This window comes from Oncorhynchus kisutch, linkage group LG22 (assembly GCF_002021735.2).
Source record: "Oncorhynchus kisutch isolate 150728-3 linkage group LG22, Okis_V2, whole genome shotgun sequence".
In the NCBI taxonomy this organism is placed as follows: domain Eukaryota; kingdom Metazoa; phylum Chordata; class Actinopteri; order Salmoniformes; family Salmonidae; genus Oncorhynchus; species Oncorhynchus kisutch.
In genome coordinates, this window is record NC_034195.2 from 35,832,460 (window position 1) to 35,840,684 (window position 8,225).

Here is an 8,225-nt window from a genome sequence, read left to right on the forward strand (position 1 = left end):
TACCTTTAAAAAAACAAAGTGGGGTGTGGATCAGAAAACTAGTCAGTATCTAGCATGACCACCATTTGCCTCATGCAGCACGACACACCTCATTTATACAGAGTTGATCAGGCTGTTGATTGTGGCCTGTGGAATGTAGACCCATTGCTCTTCAATCGCTGTGTGCAAAGATTCTGGATATTGGCAGGAACTGGAACACGCTGTCGTACATGTCACATACACATGGTCTGAGGTTGTAAGCCGGTTGGACATACTGCCAAATTCACTAAAATTATGTTGGAGGCGGTTTATGGTAAAGAAATTAACATTCAATTCTCTGGTGGACATTCCTGTAATCAGCATGCCAATTGCACACTCCCTCAAAACGTGTGCTGTGTGTGACAAAATTGCACATTTTATTGTCCCCCGCACAAGGTGCACCTGTGTAATGATAATGCTGTTTAATCAGCTTCTTGATAAGCCACACCTGTAAGGTGGATGGATTATCTTGGCAAAGAAGAAATGCTCACTAAATAATTTGGTGCACAACATTTGAGAGAAATAAGCTTTTTGCGTGTATGGGAAATTTTGGGGATCTTTTATTTCAGCTGATGAAACATGGGACTGTCACACCCTGACCATATTTTGCTTTGTATGTTCTATGTTTTGTTTGGTCAGGGTGTGATCTGAGTGGGCATTCTATGTTGGATGTCTTGTTTGTCTGTTTCTGTGTTTGGGCCTAATATGGTTCTCAATCAGAGGCAGGTGTTAGTCATTGTCTCTGATTGTCAGCCATATTTAGGTAGCCTGTTTTGTGTTGGGTTTTGGTGGGTGATTGTTCCTGTCTTTGTGTTAGTTGTCACCAGATAGGCTCAGTCACTTTGGTTTTTTCTTTTTTCATTGTTTTGGAAGAGAAAAGAACGAGCGCCATTCTCCTTGCGGAGATGGTGCTAAATCCATCAACACGGTCGGTCCCTGGGATTGGGCTGGCCAACACGATTAGGTTTGCTTGGAAGGAAAAGGAGTTGGAACCTTTAGGACGGGAAACTTTTGGAAGGATAATATTGATGGGGATTCTGAAGCTGACGGTGAAGGACGTGTTTTGTTTCCAAGGCAACTCGTTGGAGGGAGCATACGACGTGGCACTACATACAGAGGAGAAACACGATGATATCCTGAGAAGGGCAAGAGCAGTGGGAGGTGAGAGGCCGATGAGCCACTATGAAATAACAAGCCTGGCGAAGAACAACTTTAGGGTTGTAACTGTCAACATTTACAACCCATACGTTAAGGACGAAGAGGTGAGGGCCTTTCTGGGGAGATACATGGATAATGTCTCCTCAGCAAGGCACCTCAAAGACTCCCTTGGGTTTTGGAATGGGAGGAGAGGCTTCCAGGCCCTCCTCAGGGAGGACCCAAAGGGACATGGTGGCTACCTCCATCCTCCTGCTATGTTCTCCCTAGGGGCTGACAGGGGGACGTTGTTTTATGCACGTCAGCTCCCATTTTGCAGGCGCTGTATGGCCTACGGCCACATTCGCTTCGTGCAGCACAAGAAAATGCAGATTTTGTGGATCTGAGGAACACGAGGCGAGGGATTGTGACAAGCCTAAGGCGTGCCACGGGTGTGGCTCATCAGCACACCTGTGGCGGGGGTGCCCGGCTCGTCAGAGGTCATATGCGTCTGCGGCTGGGGGGGGAGCAGGAGCGGGGGATGGGGGAAGAAGGGGGGAAGAAGAGGGGAAGGAAGCACGCCTCATGACCAGAGTACAGGTCCAGAGGGGAAGGCCGCAAGGAAGGAGGAGGAGCAAGAAGCGGCGGATGGAAGAGAGAAGGAAACAGAAGGCATGGGAGTAGGAGAACCAGGAAAAGCGGCGGAAGAAGGCAACCGAGTGGAGGAGCATGAGAGAGAAGAAAGCGAGGGAGGAGTGTTGGAGAAGGAGACAGTGGAAGAGCAAGTGGACTGGGGGGAAAGTGCCCTGGTGGAAGAGATGAGGGGTATGGTGGAGGAGCTGGTGGGGGTGGGAGAAACCTCTGGGTTGCTGCTGGTTTCCCCAGGCCCTCAACTTCTGTTGGGTGGGGACACACCTAACAAGAATCAGGACTGGGTACAGGAGGAGGTGGGGAGTTTTTTGTTTGGGGACTCAGCCTCCCTGATTTTTTTTCCAAACCAGCTGCAGCACTGGGGAGGGGGAGGAGTGTGGGGGTAGACCCAGGGTGCAGGGCACCCCGGAGCCAAACACAATTCCTGCATCCTGGGTTGGTGAGATGGAGGAAGAGGGAGGGATGTCGGGAGTACGGATGGTGTTCTCACCGGTAGATATGGAGCAGGGGAGCATCGGGTGAGTCTCCTGTTTTTTTTTTTTTCTGTCTGGGTTTAGAATTTGAGTGTATTACATGTTTTAATTTGATTCTTTCATGGGGTCTAATTTTACTTTTGTTAGTTTAAATGTAAGGGGTTTAAGGGATTTTGTTAAGAGGAGGGCGGTTTTTAGTTATTTGGAGGGTGTGGGGTTTGATTTTAGTTTTTTACAGGAGGTTCACCTGAGGGATGGAGGGGATGTTAGTAAGTTTAAGAGGGAGTGGGACAAGGGGGAGTCGGTTTGGGGTATTGGGGGGGTGCACTCATCGGGGGTAGGGATTTTGTGTGGGCACGGGAGGTAAAAGTGGAGGATTCTTTTGTGGTAATGCAGGGGAGGGTTATAGGGGTGGATGTCACGATAAGGGATTGTAAATTTAGATTAGTGGTGGTGTATGGGCCACAGGTGGTGGCAGAGACAGGAGGGAGATGGTGGACTGTCTGACGCCCCTGTGTGTCACAAATAGGAAATTAGTGATAGGGGGGGATTTTAATACAGATTTAGGAATAGGGGGGGATAGCAGTGCAGGCGCCATTACCGGGCTAATGGCTTGCCATGGTCTGGTTGAAGGTGGTCTGCACACTACTCCGAAAATGGCCGGTCCTACATGGCGCAACTCCAGGGGGGTTGAGCGGAGGCTCGACTATATTTTTGTACCCAGGTCTTTGTGTAAGTTGTCTGGGCGGCTGTTGCCTGTTTTCTTTTCGGATCACGACGGGGTGCTCCTGCAGGTGGGGTCACCAGTCTGCCTCTTTGGTAGGGGGTACTGGAAGTTAGATCGGGATGTGCTGGAGGAGCAGGCTTTTGTTGACAGGTTTTATGGTTTCTTTTGGAGGCTTGAAGGCCTCCGGTCCATGTGCGAGGGGGTGTTAGAGTGGTGGGAATTAGTTAAGGTGAGGATTAGGGCTTTTATAATAGGGTATTGCAAGAGGAAAAAAAGGGAGGAGAGGAGGGAGGTGGATCGTATCCAAAGTTTAATTGAACTCAAGTACGAGGCAGGCAACCTCGGCGGGTCGTTTGACTGGGAGAGATCCGCTACCCTAAAGGCGCAGCTCAGGGAGTTGCAGGAGCGGAAGGCTCAAGCTTTCCTGGAACGTGCGCATAGTGGCTTTCTAGAACATAATGAGACTTGTTCCGCTATGTTCTTTAAGTCGGTTAGGGCCAGACAGAGTAGGAAGGTAATGCATGGCGTTAGGGAAGAAAATGGTAGTATAGTTAGAGAACCAGAGGATATGGTCAGGGTGACAACTGATCATTTCCAAGGTTTATTTAAGGAAAGGGAAATAGATGTAGAGCAGGGAAATGTGTTTCTAGAACACTTGTCCAGGCGGTTGCCGGAGGACATTAGAGAAGTGATGGAGGCCCAGATTTCACTAGAAGAGGTTGAGAGCGCTCTTAGGAGGATGGGAAAAGGGAAGGTGCCTGGGATGGATGGGCTGCCGGCTGAGTTTTATCTCAAGTTTTGGGGTATACTTGGACCAGTGGTCCTCGAAGTCTTGAAGGCCATCCTTGAGACGGGGGTCCCGGGGGGATCAATGGCTGTTGGTGTGCTGTCACTTTTATATAAGAAGGGGGAAGTAACAGGCCTTGGCAACTGGCGGCCGTTGACCATGCTGTGTGTAGATTACAAGCTACTTGCAAAGGTTTTAGCAGACCGGTTGCGCACAGCCCTTCCCTACGTCGTCCATGAGGATCAGACGTGCGGGGTAGAGGGCCGCTCTATTAGATGGAACCTACAGTTAATCAGGGACTCCATCGCTTGGGTTGAAGATAGAGGACTGCCTTTAATGGTAGCAGCGCTAGATCAGGCGAAAGCCTTTGATCGTGTGAATAGATCCTTTTTATTCAGAGTGTTAGGTCGATTAGGATTTGGGGAGAAGTTCATAGGATGGATTCGTACATTATATGTCGGAGCGGGGTGCCGAGTTAGTGTAAATAGTCACTTGGGTGACGTTTTTTACCTCTCGTCTGGGGTCAGGCAGGGGTGCCCACTCTCGGCTCTCCTCTTCGTTCTGTACATGGAGCCTCTGGGGGCTGCCATTAGGGCAGACACAGGGGTGGAAGGCTTGTTGATCCCTGGAAGTGGTGGGCTGCGTGTTAAGATGACGCAGTACGCCGACGACACTTCCTTGCTGCTGTGCAAGGACTCGTGCCTGACAAGGTCCCTTGCCATCTTTGGGGATTTCACCCGAGCGTCGGGAGCAGTTCTGAACCATGCAAAGTCTTCCGTCAAGTTTTTCGGAAGATGGCGTGGTAGAACGGATGTGCCTGGGGGGTTCTCTCTCTGTGAGGGGGCCCTGAGGATTCTCGGGGTCCATTTTGAGACCTCCGGCTCAGCGACGCTGAACTGGAACATGCGTATCGCAATGTGGAAGGCTAGGTATGTCTTTTATGGGCAAAGTCCTGGTCCTAAAGGTGGATGTGTTGCCGTCTCTTTTGTATTTGGCGTACATCTACCCATTGCCGGCTTGTCTGAGGAGGCCTCTAGTGAGGCTTGTGTTTCAGTTCATGTGGAGTGGCAGGTGCGAGTGGGTCGCCAGGGTACGCATGATCTGTCCCATCGGGGAGGGAGGTAGGGGGGGTACCACATTTCCCCCTCAAGCTGGACACAATTTTTGTTTCTTTCTTGTTAATGGAGCTTGCTCATCCAGTGATACACCCATCCGGTTACCTCCTGCGGGTGTTCTTCTCGTATCAGGCGAGAAGCGTAATGGTGTGGTCTAACACGGGTCCTCGGGTGGAACAGCTGCCGTGGCACTTTGGTCATGCGGCCAAGTGGCTGCGTGCGCACCCTGAGGTTGAAGTTGCCCGAGTAGGTTTAGATCACAGGCACCTGTACGAGGAGGTCAGAAAGGCAGGGAGTCCGGCGCCTGTAGTGGGCATCTCGGAAGTGGTCTGGGAGGGAGTGCAGGCGCGGGGTCTGGACAACAGGCTCAAGGACCTGAATTGGTTGAGCCTCCATAAGTGCTTGCCGGTACGTTCCATCATGTACCGGTATAGTTTGGTGCAATCCCCCACCTGTCCAAGATCCTCTTGTGGCAGGGAGGAGACTGTGCGCCATCTCTTTTGGGACTGTGCCTTTGCCGGAGTAGTATGGGCTAGGGCACGGGTGTTGTTAGGTTTGGTAAGGAGGGATTTTGTATTGACGTGGGCCAGGTATAGAGAGTGGTGTAGGATAGAGCGAGAGGGACGGATAGGGACAGGTTTCTGCTCTGGCTTCTCATGAGTCTCTTTAAACGGGGGCTGTGGGAAGCCAGGCAGAACATGGTGAAGACAGGGAGAGATTGGGGGGTGGAAGGGATAGTGAGGAGGGTGGAAGGAGATTTGAGGGGGAGGATGAAGAGGGAGGAGAGGAAGTGGGGGCAGCATGCTGCTCGGGAGAGGTGGAAGGGGGGTTTAGGGCTGGGTGTCATTTAGATTTGTAAGGGGATAGATTAGGGACGGGGAGATAGGGAAAGGTATTTTGTAGGGTGACGGGGAGGGAAGATGCTCCCCTGAGGTTTTGTTTGGGGTTTATGTTTAGTTAAATTAGTTAAATTAAAATACCATTATTTGAGTATGTATGAAAATTATGAGTTGTAAAGAATGAATGGTATTGAAGATAATAAATTATTTTTTATAAAAAATATTTAAAAAATAGGCTCAGTCACTTTGGTTTTTTCTTTTTTCATTGTTTTGGAAGAGAAAAGAACGAGTGCCATTCTCCTTGCGGAGATGGTGCTAAATCCATCAACACGGTCGGTCCCTGGGATTGGGCTGGCCAACACGATTAGGTTTGCTTGGAAGGAAAAGGAGTTGGAACCTTTAGGACGGGAAACTTTTGGAAGGATAATATTGATGGGGATTCTGAAGCTGACGGTGAAGGACATGTTTTGTTTCCAAGGCAACTCGTTGGAGGGAGCATACGACGTGGCACTATATACAGAGGAGAAACACTGATATCCTGAGAAGGGCAAGAGCAGTGGGAGGTGAGAGGCCGATGAGCCACTATTTTTTTTTATTTTTATTTAACCTTTATTTAACCAGGCAAGTCAGTTAAGAACACATTCTTATTTTCAATGACGGCCTGGGAACAGTGGGGTTAACTGCCTGTTCAGGGGCAGAACGACAGATTTTGTACCTTGTCAGCTCGGGGGTTTGAACTCACAACCTTCCGGTTACTAGTCCAACGCTCTAACCACTAGGCTACCCTGCCGCCCCACAAACTATGAAATAACAAGCCTGGCGAAGAACAACTTTAGGGTTGTCACTGTCAACATTTACAACCCATACGTTAAGGACGAAGAGGTGAGGGCCTTTCTGGGGAGATACATGGATAACGTCTCCTCAGCAAGGCACCTCAAAGACTCCCTTGGGTTTTGGAATGGGAGGAGAGGCTTCCAGGCCCTCCTCAGGGAGGACCCAAAGGGACATGGTGGCTACCTCCATCCTCCTGCTATGTTCTCCCTTGGGGCTGACAGGGGGACGTTGTTTTATGCACGTCAGCTCCCATTTTGCAGGCGCTGTATGGCCTACGGCCACATATTCGCTTCGTGCAGCACAAGAAAATGCAGATTTTGTGGATCTGAGGAACACGAGGCGAGGGATTGTGATTGTGCATGCTGCTCGGGAGAGGTGGAAGGGGGGTTTAGGGCTGGGTGTCATTTAGATTTGTAAGGGGATAGATTAGGGACGGGGAGATAGGGAAAGGTAGTTTGTAGGGTGACGGGGAGGGAAGATGCTCCCCTGAGGTTTTGTTTGGGGTTTTTGTTTTGTTTAGTTAAATTAATTGCTGACACAAAAAATAAATGTTAGGGGGGGAAATGGTATGTGGATGAAGGTCATGCTGAGGCAAATAAACTATTAAGGGAAATAAATGGCTCCAGTTCACACTTTTGTTATGTCGTGAAATGTGGTTTTTAGAAAGGGGCATGTACCAGGGTAACCCCCCCTGGTGGCAACTCTCTTATGTTCTGCTATTGCACGATTCTAATTTGTACATTGGTCACAAATAAAGCTATCGCCAGTCAAATTGAAGCACAGGGGCTAGTTACCCCCTAGTAGAGGGGGCGAGTTGCTCCCAACACACTCATCCAACATATTATTACTTTACAAAAAAATGATCTACATTTTTCTCTCTAAACAAGTGGAGTATTTATATTAATGCTTTCCTACTTGTATATTTAAAAAACAATTATAGATCTAACTTAATTTGAATATATCTACAAAATTGACATTTTTTTAAATCGATTTACCACAAATAGTTTTGTTGAAATATCTCCAAGTTGTGATGACACAGAGGAAATGTTTTGTTGAGCAAGAGCAGTGGCAGCCAGGGAAAGTGTTAGGGAAATAATTTGTTGACATCTTGTGAATTACAGAGGGAGGGGGGGTGCAGATAACCCCTAGTACCCTACCCCTGGTTGGGAACCACTGCATTAGTCGATTAGGCGAAGCCAAGGACAGCGCTGTAAGAAGATTCGCTAAAACTGCTTCTCCAATAGAAATCCCCGATCACACTGGAAGGCGATGTCATGGCGACGTTGGCTAACTAAACTTATGCGCAGAAATATGTCATCGGGTCTAAGCAACGATTTTTTAAAACTATCTGTGGTCTAAGGATCGTCTCGCGCCAAACTGCGCATGTGCAGTCCGTCATATACGGCACAAATTAAAACTTGTCATTTTCACGAGGTTCAAGTAATAACATGATCAACTAGTTAAGACATTGTCTCGAATCTAGGTTGTGCCTTTAGATTTCGAGAACATTAACAACTAGGAAGACATTTCTGCCTCTCATTGACTTCTCAAACCCCGGCCTGGTCTGCTTGGTCTGTTTCGCAAATGTTCCCATAAATCTTGCAATGTTGCGCCTCTGGGTTTAGAAACTCTGTGGCAAGGCGTTGG